The sequence below is a fragment of the Myotis brandtii genome, unplaced genomic scaffold (genome assembly GCF_000412655.1).
Source record: "Myotis brandtii unplaced genomic scaffold, ASM41265v1 scaffold32, whole genome shotgun sequence".
NCBI classification, from domain to species: domain Eukaryota; kingdom Metazoa; phylum Chordata; class Mammalia; order Chiroptera; family Vespertilionidae; genus Myotis; species Myotis brandtii.
This window is the reverse complement of record NW_005362269.1, coordinates 8,600,377-8,620,466: the sequence shown is the minus strand read 5'-3', so window position 1 is coordinate 8,620,466 and position 20,090 is coordinate 8,600,377. Positions and strand designations below refer to the sequence as shown.

At 43.6% G+C, this 20,090-nt stretch overlaps 1 long non-coding RNA gene across 1 annotated transcript in view; it reads right to left on the bottom strand.

Annotated features, from left to right (window-relative positions):
* Positions 1-11,177: 11,177 nt before the first annotated feature.
* The window catches only part of LOC106726826, an 11,098-nt gene continuing 2,185 nt past the window's right edge, over positions 11,178-20,090 (bottom strand). Inside the window, exons 2-3 of the long non-coding RNA XR_001362937.1 lie at positions 15,431-15,434; positions 11,178-11,262 (exon numbers count right to left, since the gene is read on the bottom strand). This is a non-coding gene — a long non-coding RNA (uncharacterized LOC106726826). The remainder of the gene's footprint in view (positions 11,263-15,430; positions 15,435-20,090) is intronic.

Here is a 20,090-nt window from a genome sequence, read left to right as displayed (position 1 = left end):
CGGTCCAGGCGTCCTACAACCAGAACCTGTTCGGAGGAGGATGGGCAGGGTCTGGAAGGACCACCTTTTATAAGCAACAGAGAGGAGAGGAAAAATGGGAATCCTGAGGGTGCCTGCCCACCCCAGAGAAGCGATTTTTTCCACCCGGTGAGCCGCAAGAATTTTTAAAACATGCAATACCTGACTATGTAGTCAGGGCCACTGACCTCTTTTCCCTTAGATTGTCAAATAAAAAAAATGACAACAGCCAACATAACAATAACCATCCAGTGTGAGTGAATCAAAATTACACCTATTTTTTTTGTGTCAGATCGGCAAAAAGTCTCCGATCTGATTTGGCCAAGATCGGTGTGCTGCAGAATTGTCCAGTGTGAGTGAATCAAAATTACACCTATTTTTTTTTTGTCAGATCGGCAAAAAGTCTCTCCTTTGGTGCGCTGCAGAATTATGGTTATTAATGTATGCCATGAGATGAAAAAGGTTGAAAATCGCTGTTGTAGAGGGCCGATCTTGAACAGCTGGTGGGCTTCATCCAGAAGCCAAACTGGGCCAGTTTACTTGTTCAATAAATATTATTAAGCCTCCACTATGTGCCCAGCACTGAGTCAGGCGCTGGGGATACTGGGATGAGCAAATCCTAGATCTGGTTCCCATCCTCCTGGAGCTTAGAGGGTAGCACAGGTGACAGGCATTGGACAGATACCACACCAATAAGTGTAAAATGTCTGCGGAGACAGTGGTGCCGGGAGAATGGCAAGGTGAGGATTTGTCCTGGGAAGAATGTCAAGGAGAATTCTACAGGTGGAGTGACAGCAAGAGCTGGGAACTGCAGGCTGAGTGAGCCCAGGGAGTGGCACGGGGAAGGCATTCCCAGGGCAGGAATAAAAGAGGACTTCATTCCCTAGCTGGTTTGGCTCAGTAGATAGAGCGTCGACCTAAGGGCTGAAGGGTCCCGGGTTCCATTCTGGTCAAGGGCACGTGCCAGGTTGTGGGCTCGATCCCCAGTGGGGGGCGTGCAGGAGGCAGCGATCAATAATTCTCACCATTAATGTTTCTATCCCTCTCTCCCTCTCTCCCTCTCCCTTCCTCTCTGAAATCAATAATATATATAAAAGTGTTTTTTTAATGTTAAAAGAGGACTTCAGCAGTTGGTAGGTCAAACTAAAGACTTCTATCTTGACCCTGAGAATAACAGAAAGTCATTGAATGATGTTAAGTGGGCAGGTGACATAAGCAGATGGATATTGAGATCACTCTACAGCCATAAGAACATTTCAACTTCACCTAAAGAATAGCTTCCTAAGACAATGCTTGATCTTGAGAACATAATAACAATAAACATTTATTGGCCTCTGACTAGGTATGAAATGCCATGTGCTTCTCATCGCTTAATACACTTGGCCGTGAGAACAACATATCAGGTAGGTGCATTGCAATGATGCCCTTTATGCAGGTGAGGGAACGGAGGCTCAGAAAGGTCTAGAAAGCTATGTGAGGTCTGTTGGCGACGTTGCAGAGCAGGAGCTCACATTCTAGTCCGTCCGACCCTAGAGGCTTGGAGGCTGGGCTCCTAATGACTGCAGCACCAGAAGCTGCAAGGGACCGCAGCCTTGCACTGTGGGGCCAAGAAAGTGGATACTTTTCCTCCCATCTTCTAAGTTCTTCTAGCTGGACAATAATCAGCTTAACAGACAGATTAACAGGAGAAAATCACGTGTTTACAGACCTGCACGTGGGGAATTCACATAAGCATGAAAATTCCAAACACAATGAGGCAGCATGGGGTGTATAAGACATTTTGGACAAAGGAGAAAAGGAAGGGAATGGGGGGGTCTTAGATTTCCGAAGTAAGAACGGGCCCTTTACAGGTAGTTGAGGAAGAGCTAAACATACATGGCAGGACATTTCTTGCTAGGCAACTCTGGAACAATGGGACACGGTGGGTATCTAGCTAACAAGCCTGGAGTCTTCCTGACTAATGCTGGGGTGAAGATTCTTAAAGTGATTAAGCAAAGGCTCCCTTCCTAAAGCAGGTTTCTCTGTCTCATTCTCTCGGGCAGGAAAAGGGGGGAGGGGGGAAGGGAATTGAAGGTTCTTTCTGAATCTTGCTTCTTAATAAACAGCTTAAAACCCTAAAAAGGCAGCTTCAGGGTGGCAAAAAATTTGGTTCCCTTCAGCACATTGGAATCCCCTGGGTGGGGTGTTAAAATGTAAATCCTGCCCGGCCAGTGTGGCTCAGTGGTTGAGCATCGGCCCATGAACCGGAAGGTCACGGTTGGATTTCCAGTCAGGGCATATGCCCAGGTTTCAGGCTTGATCCCAGTAGGGGGCATGCAGGAGGCAGCTGGTGGATGTTTCTATCTTTCTATCCCTCTCCCTTCCTCTCTCTAAAAATATATATATTTAAATGTGAATCCTTCCCACCCCAAGAGAGTCTGATGCAATGAGCCTAGGGAGCAGCCTGGGCATTGGGAATTTTTGGAAACTCCCCAGGTGAGTCTATTGTGCCGCCAGGTTGAGACCCACTGGCCCGCAGCCCAGAAAAGCTCCAGGGAGGGCAGTTGAAGCAGAGAGCCATCTCTCCAGCTGGACTCAGTGGCCTCGAGTTCCCTTCCTGCTTGGATAGTCTGTGAGTTTGTGATTCGCCAGTTCTGCTTCCAGGAGCCTTTCCCCCAGGTGACTGGGTCTCTGGAACTGACAGATGGAGGCTGAGGGACCTGGGTAACGTTGCCTTGGCTCTGACGGCTGCATTTCCGAGCCCTGCCAGCCACATTCCCGCTGGCTCAGACCCAGCCTGCAGACAAGCTGGGAGGAGGAAGAGAACTGTCAGCCAGTCCCGGTGGGCACGGCGGAGCTGGGTGCTGCTGGCTGTGGGCGCCCTTACCAGGGACCCATCCACTCCTTTGAGAGCATCTGGAGCCTCCGACCAGCCCCACCTCTGATTCAAGTCACAAACACTTATCTGACCCTCTCTGAGCCCAGTGGCTGCACAACCACAGAAGCTGGAAAGAAATGGGGCAGCGGAGAGTGAAAAACAATACCTCGTGCCTGAGGGCTACTTTCTGCCTGTTCCAGACCCTTCTGGAGCTATTACCGCATTTATAAACTCGGAATCTGATAGCCTCATGATGACCTCCTGTGTCCTCTTCACAATATAAATAAGAAAGGGGAATGTCAGAGATTTGATGGCTGGTACGAAGTCACAAAGTTTGTGAGTGACAAGGGTCATGAAGCTTGTGAGTGACAAGGCCTAGGACGCCTGCAGATTTTGAGGCACCTTTGTTCTCAGGATAACTGCAAGATGGGGGGCAGGAGGGTCTCACTGGCAAACAGAAACCAGAAATCCGCACCACTGGCCATTCCTACCATTACACCACAGAGGGAAGGTGGGCGGGATGGAAATATGCCAGGTGACGTGAGTTCTAAATGGAAAAGTTGCTTTTAGGACTGTGAGTTCTCAATTCCTCAGAACTAGAGTTTGCCAGACAAGCCCAACTTTTTTCCTTGACCCCATGTCTCAGTTTCCTCATTCATTAAAGGAGGATAGCAATACTTACTCACATTCTAGAGAGATAAGCAATAACCCGGGTAAGGAGGTATAATAGTATGCTGGATGGTCCCAATGACTATGGAGAGAAAATAAATTAGGAGAGAGAATGGGGCGCCCCTTTAGGGATGTGTTACTGAAAAGCTAACATTTGAGTGAAGACCTTTTAGAAGGTGAGATGAGACTATCTCGGGGTATTGTGTGTGTGTGTGTGTGTGTGTGTGTGTGTGTGTAGGCGGTATTTTAGGCAGCGGGAACAAGCAAACAAATGCAAAAGCTTGAGGCAGGAGCTTGCCTGGTGTTTTGGACCTCGAGGCCACAGTGGCTAGAATGGGAGAAATGATGGTGGGCATTACGGACCAGGTATGGCAGCATGGACCACTGACCTGACGTTGGCTTTTACATGGAGATGGAGAGCGTTTTGAACAGAAGTTTTACATAAATGACCTTGCACCTGCCTGACATGGCTCAGTGGTTGAGCGTTGACCTATGACCCAGGAGATAATGGTTCCCAGTCAGGGCACAAGCCTGGGTTGCGGGCTCCATCCCCCGTGTGGGGAGTGCAGGAGGCAGCCATTATTGATGTTTCCACCTCTCTCTTCCTCTCTAAAATCAATAAAAATATATTTTAAAAAATAAAAATAAATGACCTTGCATGTAAACAGGAAATAAACTGAAGCTCCAGGTCCCCTGCAGAGGTGCGGGTTGGGTGGGCCAGTTCTAAATACACTTCATAGTGATTAACAAAACAAAGGGAGTGAGGTGGGAAACAGCTCTAGAGTAAGGCACTCCTTGAGCCTAGTTACAAATTATAGATAAGAAATATCCCCACAGAGCAGGGTAGGGATGTTTCCCCTTTCTTCTTTTTCCTGCCATGCTCCACCAGGCTTTAGCTCTGATGAGGTGACATGGAAATCTTAGCAACGCACCAAACTGGGAAATACAGTCCCTCTCTCCACCCCACCTCAACCCTGGGTCCAGATATTGCCACTAGTTTAATCCTCACACAACCTTATGAGCTGGGTTCTATCTGCATCATTATATTTGAAATCAACACCAAGGAAAAGAAATGCCTCCCATTTTAATGTTTTTCCATTTAAAGACAAAAAGCACCACCTCTTCAAATGGGTTAATGTTAAGACACTGCCTCAATACCAGAAATGTTCAAAAGTTAATGATAGGACTAAGGTGTTGGGGTCCAACCCCAACAGGTCCAGGGGTCCCCAAAGGTGTGGACGGAGTCGGCGAAGAAGGAATGACACGGAGACAGCGTTCAGTTGATCAGCAGCCTAGTCAGGACCTCTAGCCAGGATCTCCAGCCAAAGTTCTGGTCGGAGTTCTGGTTAGGAACTGATCAGGATCTGATGTTTATTGTCTTGTTACATCTATATTTATACCAGCCGATTTTAATCCTGTCAATTTCTATTACAAAGGTTAGGGCGTTTCTTATCTCCATTCCAGGGAGTAAAGATTATGTAGCTTAACTACCCGCCTGGCACTTAATTAAGGGGTTGTATCCCCTCCCTAACCTCGGGGAAAAATCCCCACCTGGGGAAACAACCTTTCTCGGAGAGGTGACCTTGGTTAAAACACATGGCGCTTAAGGAGAGCAAACATATTAAGAACAATATGCTATATATGCCAGGTCCCTTGAAACATATGCTGTGCAGATGTTTCTTTCCTGCAGCGACTGTGTCAAGCAGCAAGGATGGACCGGCTTCCAGCACTAAGGAAATTCAGAGTTATCACATCCATTTTACAGGTAAGAAAATTGAGGCTCCTGCCTCAATTTAGAAGTATAAAATGAGAGACTTGAACCCACAACCATTGGTTTCAGCCACAGCTCCCTCATTTTAGTAATTGGCGACCCCATCCAGGTAGGTGCTTAGTTAAGAAATGTCAGGATCAAAAAAATAAAAATGTCAGGATCGTGCCCTACTCCACAGTGTTGACACAGAGGGTTCATCTTAATCCTAAATCAGCGGGACCTTGGCAGACGGAGCCTCCCGCCACAACCCCCATCTGTTGATTTTTTTGTTCCATGGCCCAGATCCTGAATTTTGCTGATCTTTTTAAATCTTTAAAATATACATGACTTTGACGTTCTACTCATTAACATCTCAATTTTATGAACATAGAAATAAAACATTTTTCTTCATCAAATCTTTGAATAATCTGGACGCCTAAAGGAACATGGCCTGGCCGTGAGGACACATTGATAAAGTTTAACCATTTGGATACGTGTTTCCAATTCGTCAACCACAGCCTGCCACTTGGCAGGTATGTGTAACAGATGAAAAGGCACTTTCTGGGCCAGCACATTTCTGTGTCACTGAAAGCAAGCCAGTGACGATTTGTCAGATGAGAGGAAAACACCACATCATTAGGCTGAACTATTTGGAGAGGTAAGCAGATCTTTCTGTATTTAAATCAAAAGATGTGCTTTTTACTTGCTGTTCATTATTAATTCTTAAGAGTTGAAAAGCAGTTATGACTTTTCACTCTGGTGGTGGTGAGCTCAGAAATACACTTCTTATTTATTTATACCTCCGATTCCTGTATATTTGTTAAGTATTATCTTTTCTTGGATTTTATTGTTATCTCTTCAAAGCCATCTTTCTCACCCAGCTTAGATGTTATGGTCCAACATTATGATCACTGCCTTATAAAAATGGCCTTAATGTTCTTATTCTTCTTTTCCTATCACTCCTCCCAGCAAAATCTTACTCTGGTCAAACTCAACCCTCTCCTTTCTTCATTCACTTGTTCCCAACTGAAGGTTAAGAGAATACACACCCAGCCCTGGCCGGTGTGGCTCAGTTGGTTGAGTGTTGTCCCAGGCACTGTAAGGTTGCTGGTTCGATTCCCGGTCAGGGCACATGTCCAGGTTGTGGGTTCAGTCCTGGACCATATGGGAGGCAACCTATTGGATCTCTCTCTCTCTCTCTCTCTCTCTCTCTCTCTCTCTCTCCTTCTCTCTAAAATCAGTAAAAACATACTTTAAAATGAAAAAAATGAAGAGAACACACAACTGTGCAGATCAGTCTCATTCATGTCTACAAATCTCAAATGGCACAAAATGTAGCCTGGTAATTTCTTCTCCAACTCCCACCATCCTCACTGAAACGTTCCTGAGGTGGGAGCCAGCACGGTTGGTTCAAGGAGCAGGATGGATGGCGGGGAAGAGTAACAGGAGATGATATCAGAAAGGCTACAGGTGCCAGATCATACAGACCCTTGTAGGACATTGTAAGGACTTGGCTTTTATGTTGGTGAGATGGGGCACCACTGGCGGGTTTTGAGTAGAGCAATGACAAAATCTGATTTAGGTTTTAACAGAATCTCTCCAACTACTATTTTGAGAATAGACGGTAAGGAACAATGACAAAATCGTGGAGACAAGGAGACGGGAGATGATTACAATAAGCCAAGCAAGAGAGGCTGTGGCTTGGACCCAAGTGACTGTAGGGAAGGAGGTTAGAAGGGATCTGATTTTGCTATCTTTGAAGATGGAGCCAGCAGAGTTTGCTGATGGTTCGGATGTGGGTTGTGATGATAAGTGCAGGGTCAATGAGGACACCAGTGTTTTTGCCTGAGCAACTTTATGGCTGGAATTGCCCTTTACGGAGATTGGAAAGACTGTAGGAAGAGCAGGTTTGGTGGGTAGGAGTGAGAGGTGAGTAAATGAAGAGTTTATTGTTGGACACAGTTGAGTTGGAGATAGCTTTTAGATATCTCTGTTAGTTTCCTGGGGCTGTTGGAACAAATTACCACAAACTTGGTGGCTTAAAAGATTACAAATGGATTTTCTCACAGTTCTGGAGGCCAGAAGTTTGAACCCTACATGTCAGCAGGGCCATGCTCTAGGGAAGGGAATAATCTGTTCTTTTGCCTCTTTCAGCTTCTGGTGGGTGGTGGCATCCTTGACTTGTGGCCACATTGTCCCATTTCCTGCCTTCTCAGTCATATTACCTCTCTACCATAGAGGTAGGAGAGAATCAAGGGACTGGTGTTGGAAGCCAAGTGTCTTAGTCCATTTTGGCTTCTATAACAAAGTACCATACATTGGGCATCTTCTAAAGAACAGAAATTTATAACTCTTAGTTCTGGAGGCTGGGAACTCTAAGATCAAGGTGCCAGCAGAGTCAGTGTCTGTTGATAGCCCACTTCCTGGTGCATATACAGCCATCTTGCTGTGTTCTCACCTGGTGGAAGGGGCCTATTTACAAGGGCACTAATCCTGAATTCATGATTACACCTCCCAAAGTCCCCATCTCCAAATACCACCCCATTGGGGATTAAGTTTCAACAAATAAATTTGAGAGAGGACACAAAATTCACTCTATAGCACACCGAGGCGTTCAAGGATGTGGGGGACTTTGTTTTTTTATTTGCCTGGGGTCCAGAGGGAAAAACAGCAGGCTTCAGGAGATGGAGTCAGAACAGGGGAGGATGGTGGGCATGAGGATTCAAGTCTGGGGGTGAGGGGAGGCCTAGGAGACCTGAGCTGAAGGGTTCAAGCACCTGACTGTGGTCTCAAGGCAGATCATGATGGTGAGGCTGTGAGTGTTGGGGAGAGGGAGGGATGGGTTTTTGCCTGGAGCATCTTCTTCCCACATTTGATACTTCAGCAAGTTGATGGGCTCTAGGGCATGCGGTTCTCTAATGGTTAGAGTCTAGTAGACTGTGGAGTCAGATGATCTTGGTTCAAATGTCCTTTCTTGGTGACCTTAGGCAAGTTACTCAAACGTTCTTTGTCTCCATTTTCCCCTCTGTAATATGGGACCAAGAATAGTACCCACCTTCAAGGGATTTTGTGACTAATAAGTGAGTTAATACGTGGAGGATGCTAGAAGAATGCCCTTTATATAATGGGCCTTATTTGTTTTTCAGTCTTGATAAAACATATCCCAGATCTTCTACTCTCTGTCTCCATTATTCCAACACTAGGCCAAGCCAGCATCATCACCCACCATCATTGCTGGGTATTTTGTTTCCACTCCCCACTCTAACCCACTATCACAGTGCAGCCAGAGTGATTATTTTGAAATCGCACATCAATCCATGTTACTCCTTTACTTAAAAAAATCTTCCTGTGAGCTCTCACCCATGGCATTTACAATAAAGTCCCAAATCATTATTCCTGGATTGCAATGTCCCTCACCATCTGGCCTTCCTCTCCACCTCGTTTCCTCACCCACTAATACCCAGTTCGCTCACCTTTCTCTTCTTTAACATGCCAAGCACACTCCTGCTTTGGGCTTTTGCATCAGCTGTTCCCTCTACCCCAGATTATTCTTTCCCCTAGTCCGTGCCTGGCTAGATTCTTTTTTTTTTTTTTAAAGTTGGATTAGGTGTTGCTTCCATTATTATTTTTTTAAATATATATATATTTTTATTGATTTCAGAGAGGAAGGGAGAGGAAGAGAGAGACAGAAATATCAACGATGAGAGGGAATCATTGATTGGCTGCCTCTTGCACGCCCCCCCACTGGGGATCGAGCCCGCAACCTGGGCATATGCCCTTGACCGGAATCGAACCCGGGACCCTTGAGTCCGCAGACCGATGCTCCATCCACTGAGCCAAACCAACTAGGGCCTGGCTAGATTCTTCTTGTCCCTCAGATTTCAGCGGAGACCTTCCATGACCCCCACGTCATGTGGCCTCTTCTCATTCAGTTTGTTTGTGCCTATTTTAATTCTCTGCGTAGTACTTACTACCCTTTGCATTTCCTTGGTTTTGTTTATGTCTGTTCTACTTTAGAATTTTCCACAAGGAGAGGCTAAGACAAAGGTTTGGATGTTGATGGTTTATTTGGAAGATGTTGCCAAAAGAAGGGGATGAGGTTACAAGGAGGATGAGACAGGAAGGGTGCAAAGTCAATGTAAGGATGTCATTGTCGGATAGGAGCAAACTTTCTCTACCTTCAAGGTTCTTTTGGCTGGCCTAATAACCATATAGACATGAGACAGATTAGCAAGAGAAAATAATTAAGTTTAATACATACATATGTATGGGAACCCTGCATACATGAGAGAGTGAGAGACAAACACGCACAAGAGATTCAGAGACAAAAAGGGAGCATGGGTACATAAGGCATTCTGAGCTAGGGATGAGGCAAGGTGCCTTGGGGATCATTGTAGCATGATAAGAGCAGATACTTAGTAAATAGAAATTTTCCCTGCCATATAGGTGGCTCAAGAAGAGATGATGGCCCTGGCACATGATTTCTTGAGATGACTTGCTTTGAACCCCACATTATCAACCTCACTATTGGAGGGGAGGGGCTTTCTCCCACCAGGACCTCTGGGAAGCACCCACAATGCCTCCCAGAGTTGTCCTGTTGAGAGATGGGAGGCTGAAGCCTTTATCCACCCGTGGACAGCCCCTGGTAGTGGAGGGCTGCTTCTGGGGCATTCATTCCCTGACTCCCAGGCTGTGCTTGTCTGAGGGCCAAGCTAATTCCAGCTACAAGGCTGCACTGGAGGAGGTTCTGGCAGCCAGAGGCCAGGCCGCACTTCCCAACACAGCCGTGGCCAACTCGGAGGTAGGCTGACCCCCGGGCTGGTGCTGTTTGCTGCCTGACCCACTTCCTCCGCTAGAGTGTAAGCTCTTGGTGAGTGGAGACTGCCACTTCTCTTCACTATTTATCCGAAGAGCCTAGCACAGAGTCTGACAGAGTAGTATCAGCAAACATTAGTTACAGGAACCTAATCCTTTCATCACTCTGGGGTAGGTGCTGCTGTTGTCTTCATTTTTAGATGAGAAAATTAAGACTCGGTCTTCCTTACCTGGGTCGCCCAGCTCACTGGTGATATGGCTGGAATATCAACCCAGGCAATCCAACTCAGCTTTGAACTAAAAGAAATTACTTTACTGGAGCTATCGTTACTGAGGAATGTTATTAGACTTGATCATCAAATTTAGCACTGGCCATGTAATGTTTTCAGGTACTTTTTAGAGGTTGCCTTACTTACATGGCATAATGGCTTTCCTGTTGTATTAGACTGTCATTTAGATGATTAATAAGAATGGAAATGGATCAAAGGCCTTGCAGGGTAAGAGAAATCCTTGCATCTGGCCAGGCTTGATCGAAGGTTCCTGGTGGAAAATGGAGAGCACATGCTCCATTGAAAAGATCCTCTATGAGATGATGTATTGCAGACCTGAAACCTATATAATTTTATTAACCAGTGTCATCCCAATAAATACAGAAATAAAAATTAAACAGAGCCTTTATTGCAGCCCACAGTTGGTGCCTTACAGCAGGGTCGGCAAACCTGTTTGTGTAAAGGTGCCAATAGTGAATAGGCTTTGTGAGCCATATAATCTCTGTGGCAGCTGCTGGCCTCTGCCATTGTAGCTATGGACTATGCAAACAAATGAGCGTGGCCATGTGCCAATAAAACTTTATTTACAAAAACAGGTGACAGCCCAGATTTGGCCCACCGGCTGTCATTTGCCTTATGGGAAGGCAGTAGTCCAGATCTTCTGATTCTTCAAGAGCAGATAGAAATCAGGATTTTATGTGAAATTTCCTAATTCTGAAAACATCGTATAGGCCACCAGTTGGCGCTCACTAATTCAGCAACTTGCCCTATTGCCTCGGAGGATGTGGAGGATGCTATGCCATCTCGGTTTGTGTAAGTGCACTCTATGATGTTTGCACAACAACAAAATCGCCTAACGATGCATTTCTCACAATGTGTCCTTCCTTAAGCAACTCATGACTGTAAGTGAGAACTTCAGCCTTCAGGTGCTCAGAACTAAAACCTCTGGGTCTTCCTGATTTCCCTTTTCACACCCCACATCTGCTCCATCAGCAGAGCCTATCAGCTCTAACTTCCAAATATGTTCACAATCTGGCCCCATCTCACCTCCTCCACCATTTCCACAGTGAGCCTCCAGCTGGCCTCCCTTGCCCCCCACTGTCTGTGTACCCAGCCAAGGATACCACCATGCTAATAACACGTGAGTGCCTGGTGGTGGGAAGAGGGTGGGGTTGCTCAGGTTCTTAACATTTTAATCATGTTTTAGTAGCATTACAAGCAGAGTGATACTTGTGTAATCAAAGCATTTTTTTTCTTCAAATATGTGTTTATTGATTTCAGAGAAAGGAAGGGAGAGGGGGAGAGAGCTAGAAACATCAATGATGAGAGAGAATCATTGATTGGCTGCCTCCTGCATGTCCCACACTGGGCATTGAGCCTGAAACCTGGCATGTGCCCTGATGGGGAATAGAACCTCCTGGTTCATGTGTCGACGTTCAACCATGGAGCCACACCGGCCGGACAAAATATTTTTAAATAGACGATTGTCCAGCACCCTCTCCCACACCCCAGCCTCAGCCTCCCCAGGTGCACGGCTGCTACCTTAATCCTCAGCTCTTCAACCCTGGAAGCTTTGGGAGCCCTTCATAGTAGGTGACCTCCAGGAGTCCCGGGGTCTGAGAAAAGCAGTGCCCTGCTGCTGACAGCCAGGACCTCCTCGCCTGAGGGGAAGGGTCCCATGGGCAGCCCCTGGCAGGCTGTCTGGTTGCTTTTTACTGTCCGTCTCGGTTTCCTTCCTGTTCATTGTCAGGAGGGGAGCAGGCTCAGGGGCTTTGAAGTTAATGGCTGCTTTTATTTCCTCCTCCTGGAGTCTGGGGAGCTCTTAGGGTCTCGCTCCATTGTTCCTCACAGAATCCTGGTCAGGCTGGAAGGCTCCTTATCGCACACCTATTCCAGAGTTCACCAACTAGGGCTGATGCTGGGTGTGGCCACAAGGCGTTAAAACAAACAAAAAAAGGGCAATGCAGGAGATATCTCGATTTATTACTTCTTTGGAAAGTCTAGCAATCTGGCAATAAAGGGCCCAAATTCTGACCGTCAGAGGGGCTGAGAAGTGGCTCCTCACTTTGGCTGCACCAAGAGCTTTCTGGGTGGCCACAGTCCTCACACTCCCTACTGTCCCTGGCACCTTGGTTGGCATAGCCATTGGCCATCAAATATGCGCTTGTATGTGCATGTGTATTCAGTTCATGTAGTAACAGTAGAAATGCTGCACAAAACTTACACCACATCTACGACAGCCCTATTTCCAAACAAGGGCACATTCTGACGTACTGCATGGTAGGCTTTCAATATATCTTGTTGGAACGACACAATTCAACACATAACAGAAGGCAGCAGCATTCTAAGAAACCGTTAATGTGAAGCATTAAACCCAGCGCCAGGCCTTTCTATGCACGGGCCTGTGAACTAGCCCCTGGTAGAGGGAGATTTATTTTTTATTTATTCCTTTTGAAACTTTAACATTTTTTCTTTTATTTATTTATTAATTTTTAGAGAGAGAGAGGAAAGGAGGGGGGTAGAGAGAGAGAAACATCAATTTGTTCTACTTATTTATGCATTCATTGGTTGATCCTTGTGCACTGACTGGGATCAAACCTGAAACCTTGGTGTATTGGGACAATACTCTAACCAACTGAGCTACCTGGCCAGGGCTCCTTTTGCAGCTTTTTGATTTTATACTTTTTTTTTAATTGAAAAAAGTAATATCGGTCAACTTTATAAATGTCTTAGGCTTTGAGTTCTATTCTGTTAAAATGTTGCTTTTTCTATTCTCCCTGCCTGGTCCTCAGACCTAATTAGTAGAGTTGTATCTCAAGAATTTCTGGGCAAGGATCATAAAGGATTGGGCCAATGTTCCCTTGACTTTGCAGAAGACACAGGTAGAAACAGCTTAAAAGGATGGGCTTTACCAGCGTGGTAAACAAGGCTTACATCTAAGTTTATGGCCCAGATGTCGTCCTTCTGTCCCTATAAACAGAGCCAGCCTTCATGCTTTTGGCCCTAATGGAGCAATGCAAACCATTAAGACAGCAAGGAAAGACGACTCCAAGTGTATGCCTCCACTTCCCCTGAAAAGCTGGGTGCTTGAAGAATCACATCACTGACCCCCCTGTCACCCGGGATGTTTGCAGCAGTGGGGTTACGGCAGCAACGGGCTGGAAACCACCTAAACGTCTAGCAAAGGAAATTGGTTACACATATCATGATGGAGCTATACTCTGAGACTCTAGGATAACTGTGCAGCTCTGTGGGCACTGCCGTGAAATGACTAAGAGGAAAGAACAAGGTGCAGACAGATATGCACGGTATGCTATCATTCGTGTAAAAGGAGAACAGGCATGCATGTCCATCTGGATAAATGCATAGGTCACTTCCGGAAGGACACACAGGCGCTGTTTATCCTTAGAGAGGAGAATGAGGCCTGGGATCAGGGTGAGAACATGTCCATTTATTATTTAAATATATTTTTATTGATTTCAAAGAGGAAAGGAGGGAGAGAGAGAGAGAGAGAGAGAGAGAGAGAGAGAGAGAGAAGAGAGAGAGAGAGAGAAACATCAATGAAGACAAAGAATCATTGATTGGCTGCTTCCTGCACACCCCACACTGGGGATCGAGCCCGCAACCTGGGCATGTGCCCTGACCGGGAATCGAACCATGATCTCCTGGTTCATAGGTTGATGCTCAACCACTGAGCCATGCCGGCCATGCCAAAACATGTCCATTTAGCCGTATATATCTGTAATGTGAGAGCTTGTATTCTATGAGAAAAACAAAAGAATAAGGAAAATTGAAGTGAGCAGTTGATAATATTAGTTTGACTTGTCCTTGGAGGAAGGTTGGAAATGTCGTTGGATACCTGGGAAAGTTGTAGTTAGGTAGGGTGGTCTTGATCTAAATGTTTGGTGCCCAAGACGTGAGCTTAAAAGATGGGTTGGTAATGGCTCATAGTAAGCACTTGATAAAGGTTTGTTTTTGAATGAAGGAATGAACATACAGATACTTCTCAGGCTAGCTGGGGATTGAGTGGGTGGGAGAAGTAACTTCAGTCACACTGTCCCCGGCTGTCCACCAGAGGAAGCCTCTCCTGATAAGGGCACTGCCCCCATTCCACCTGTGGATAGTGACTCACCACCAAAAACATCAGAGCAATTAAAATTACTGGGGCAACACTGGTTAATAACACTCTATAAACTTCAGGTGCACAACTTGATAATGCAATATCTGTACACTCTATTGTGGGCTCACCACCCAAAGTCTAATTTCCCAAACATTATTCATTCTCCTTCAGTCGCATCGTATTTGACCCCTTTACCCTCTTTGTCCTCCTCCCCATCTTCCTGCACAATGTATTTTTATCCTTCAGAGATCCTGGGAAAATGAGACTCCTAAAAATGATAGCCAGAGGACTGGAGAGGATGAACAATGTTTAGTAGAATCTTCAAAACAGTTCCTGGGGGAAAATAAAACGAAGTTTCTCCCTCCCTCTCTCACCTACCAGAACTTCTGAGAGGACTCCAAACTGGTGAATAATAAAGGGCTTTCTTCATTCAGTGCAAGAAAGAAATAATACAGCTATGAAAAAATAAAACAGCACCGCGAGTTATGTGACTCAGTGAAGGCCACACTAGTTAAGTCTATCATGTGATAATTTTAAAACAGCATTCATTCTTTTCTGATTATGAAAGTGACACATGTTTCTTGCAGAAAAATTAGACAATGCATATATTCTAGAATAAAAAGTAAAATAAAATATCCCATAATAAAAAAAGTATCCCATAATACTACCACTCTGATTACAGTTAATATTTTTATGGCCATTCTCCAGTTTCGTGTGTGTGTGTGTGTGTGTGTGAATGTAGTATAATTGGGATCAGACTCTAACCTTTTTCACTTAATATATTGTGAACAGTTTCCCAAATCATTATTCATTCTCTTAAAAAAATGTGTGTTTTTTAAAGGGCTAAGTCATTATTTAACCAGTCCCTATTCTAATAGCTCATTATAATAAAAAAGCATTGTGATGAGACCCCTGTAAATAGATCTTTATACTCGTCTTATTTTTTATACAATTCTTTATTGTTGAAAGTATTTCATATGTCCCACTTTTCCCCCCATTAACCCCTTCCAGCTCTCCTGCTCCCCCCTCCCCAGGCCTTTAGCACCCTATTGTCTATGTCCTTGGGTTATGTCCTATGTGTCTTTGGTTGATTACCTCCCACTCACCCATTCTCCCCCACCTTCCCTCTGATATTCCACACTCTGTTCCATGCTTCCATGTCTCTGGATCCACTCTGTTCATCAGTTTATTTTGTTACTTAGATTCCACATGTGAGTGAGATCATGTGAGTTTATTTTGTTACTTAGATTCCACATATGAGTGAGATCATGTGATACTTGTCTTTCTCTGACTGATGTATTTCACTTATCATGATACTCTCCATGCTGTCTCAAAAGGTAAGAGATTCTTCTTTTTCACTGCTGCATAGTATTCCATGGTATAAATGTATCACAGCTTTTTTTATCCACCCATCTACTGATGAACACTTCGGCGATTTCTAGATATTAGCTATTGTAAATTGTGCTTCTATGAACAGAGGGGTGCATACATTCTTTCTGATTGGTGTTTTGGGTTTCTTAGGATATATTCCTAGAAGTGGGGTCACTGGGTCAAATGGCAGTTCCATATTTAATTTTTTGAGGAAACTCCAAACTGTTTTCCGTAATGGTTGCACCAGTCTGCAGTCCCACCAGCAGTGTACAAGGGTTCCCTTTTCTCCACATCCTCGCCAGCACTTGTCATTTGTTGATTTGTTGATGGCAGCCAGTCTGATAGGTGTTAGGTAATACCTCATTGTTGTTTTAATTCTATCTCTCTGATCAGTGACTTTAAGCATTTTTCATATGTCTCTTGGCCATCTGTATGTTTTCTTTGGAGAAGTATCTATTTAGGTCCTTTGCCCATTTTTTAATTGGATTGTTTGTCTTCCTTTTGTTAAGTTGTATGAGTTTCTTATATATTTTGGATATTAACCCTTTATCAAATATATCTTTGCCAAATATGTCCTCACATACAGTGGGTTCTCTTTTTGTTTTATTGATGGTTTCTTTTGCTGTGCAGAAGCTTTTTATTTTGATGTAGTCTCATTTATTTATGTTCTCCTTAGTTTCCTTTGCCTTAGGATACATATCTGTAAACATTGCTATGAGAGATATCTGAGATTCTTGCTGCCTATCGTTTCTTCTAGGATTTTTATGGTTTCATGACTTACATTGAAGTCTCTTATCCGTTTTGAGTTTATTTTTGTGTATGGTGTAAGTTGGTGGTCTAGTTTCATATTTCTGCATGTATCCATCTAATTTTCCCAACACCATTTATTGAAGAGACTCTCTTGATTCCATTGTATGCTCTTGCCTCCTGCATCAAATATTAATTGAGCGTGATGGCTTGGGTAGATTCGATTTCCGGGTTCTCTGTTCTGTTCCATTGATCTATATGTCTGTTCTTGTGCCAGTGTCAGGCTGTTTTGATTACAGTGGCTTTGTAGTATAACTTGAAATCTGGTATTGTGATTCCTCCAACTTTGTTTTTCTTTCTCAAGATTGCTCCAGCTATTCAGGGTCTTTTTTGATTCTATATAAATTTTTGGAGTATTTGTTCTAGCTCCGTGACATATGCCGTTGGTATGTTAATAGGGGTTTGCATTGAATCTGTAGATTGCCTAGGTAGTATGGACACTTTAATGATGTTGATTCTACCAAGCCATGAACACGGTATATTCTTCCACTTGTTTATATCTTCTTCTATCTCTTTTTTCAACGTCCTGTAGTTTTCTGAGTACAGTTTTTTGCCTCCTTGGTTAAGTTTATTCCTAAGTATCTTAATTTTTTTTGTTGCAATGGTAAATGGGATTATTTGTTTAGTTTCTCTTTCTGAGAATTCATTATTGGTATATAAAAATGCCGTCGATTTTTGGGTGTTGATCTTGTATCCCTCATCTTATTTTTTTAAACTTCCAGATGCAGAATAGTTGGAGTAAATGATACATTTTTTAACTTTTTGAGTTACACTGTCTTTCAGAAAGATGGTATTAATTTATATTCCCAACAACACTGTATATTTGTCAGTCCTGCACATTATGTTTATAGAAATATTTGCCAAAGCTGTACCCCACTCTTTCTAAAAATACTTTTAATGTCTTTGCTAGTGATTATGAGCATTTAAAAAGTATTCATTCTTCCATGGTGTGTGGGTTCATCCGTTTCTGCATTTGGGGTGTTAGTGTTTTATGTTTTGATTTATAAGATTTATATAGTAAGATCAACCTCTGCCACATTTGTTAAAAACGTTCTCCAATTTGTCATTTGCCTTTTTGATGATATTTGATATATCTGTCTTGCATATTTATTCAAATATGTATATTCATCCTGCCTATGGTTTCTTCCTATGCGTTAATATCTGGGCCTTCTCCTCTGAAATAATTCACCTATTTTCTTTTAATTGTCTTGTGATTTTTGTTGTTGTTTAGTTCTTTGGGTTTGAAAAGGTTAATTCATATACAGTAGTCCCCCCTTATCCACAGGGGATACATTCCAAAACCCCAGTGGATGCCTGAAACTGCAAATACTTCTGAATCCTATATGGATTATGGCTTTTTTTATGATAAAGTTTAACTTATAAATTAGGCACAATAAAAGGTTAACAATAACTAATAATAAAATAGAATAATTATAATAATATACTATAATAAAAGTTATGTGAATGTAGTCTGTCTCTCAAAGTATCTTATTGTACTGTACATACAGGGTGGCTACACTGGACAAAGGGATGATTCACATCTGGGCGGGATGGAGTGGGATGGCGTGAAATTCCATCACATTACTCAGAACAGTGAGCAATTTAAAACTTATAAATTGTTTATTTCTGGAATTTTCCATATAATATGTTTGGATTGTGGGTAACTGAAACCATGGATAAAGGGGGACCACTGTATTGGGATCCACAAAATGGAGGCCCCACCCACATCAGAAATCTAAACCTAAGTCAATCTGAACTTACAGGGAAACACTTTCAAGGAAACCTAACATACGCCAATCACAACCGTCCAATTCAGCTTTAGCTAGCTTACCTTACTCTAGAAAATAGGACCTCCTAGCCTTATAATGAAATCCCAATCTCCCAGGCAATCATGTGTTGCCTCTTTTAACATTCAGTAAGATTGGCCCTTGCCCCAAATCCCATGGGCCCAGTGCTCCATTGCTTGTGAGGCACAGTTCTCCTCCCAAACCATGGATTGTTTTCCCTTGCATAAAGGGCATTAAAGTCATTGCTAAATTGTTTTAGTTTTGTCATTGGACAGCATCATATATTGATTTTGGTAATGGTTTAAATAAATTCTTGATTGTGTGTTTCCCCTTCCCCAATTAATTTCCCCAGCCGAACTTATTGAAGAATTTTTCCTTTTCCCACAAAAGCGAAATGCCACATTTATCATATGAGTAATTTTAAAGTTAGTTGTATATGTTTCTAGGCTTTCAATTATTCCACTGATGTTCATTCATCTATTCTTGTATCAACACCACACTGTTTCAATGATAGCTTTGCAATATGTTTTAGGATTTGGTAATATAGATCTATCCCCCCATTTTAAAAATATCTTCGCTTTTCTCACAGATATTCTTCCATTTGAGTGTTAGGAAGTTATGTCATCCCTTTCCCATCCACCCACTACCATTAGAATTTTATTGAAAGAGTTAATTTGGATGAAGTTGGTAGTTTTGCCTTCTATTTCTTCGAGCCTTTCTTAGGTTTCAACTTTTATAATTTCTTCATGAAGAGTCTGCACTTTATAGGAGGTTTATTCCTAGGTATTTTACACTTTTATGAGAGTTCCTAATTTTTCTGTTTACATTAAAACTGCCGTTTAAGCTCCCATTGAAGCGTACCAAAGGTGACTTTAAATTTTTTCCCAGGTGGGTATCTGCTTGCAGGAAACCAGTCAGAAGCTAAAGGCTCTTTAGTAGCAGCTACTTACTGAGTGTTCGTTCTACACTTCGAATGGCGATGGTCCCTTTACACGAACTGTCCTATTTAGTGATAGCTATCTCCAGCATTTTATACAGGAGGGTTCCCAGGCTGAGAGAACAGTGAGGAACTTGGCAGGAATCACCCAGCTGGTAGGTGGATTTGAAACAGGTCTGTGACTCTCCAAGAGTATCACAAAAAACTATCAGCCAGAGGACGCCAAGGCTGTGCCATCAGAGGCCCGGATTCAAAGGCGCGCTTTTTCTAAAACAATCAACTAAGTTACGAAGACAATGCTTTCCACCCACCTGGCCCTCCCGAAGGCCGGGTTTTCCTGCAGTGTACCGGGTGGATGTGCACTCTGCAGTAGCACAATAAATACTAGTTGATTGACTGAGACTCTTTTAGAATTAGGAACTCGTGGATTACCAAGAATTGCCTTTCTCAGGCTTTCCCAAGTGTCCGTTTGGAAATCTACCTCCCTATCGCAGGACAGGTCTCCCCTCCCCCCAAAAATAGTCAAGAAGGAAAGGAAGGAAGGAGGGAGGGAAGGAAACAGAAAAGAGAGGATAGAGAAAGAGAGAAAGAGGGAAAGAGAGAGGAAGGGAGGAAGGGAGGAAGGGAAAAAAGAAAAAGAAAGGAAAGGAAGGAAGTAAAGGAAGGGAGGGGGAGGGAAAGGAAGGAAGG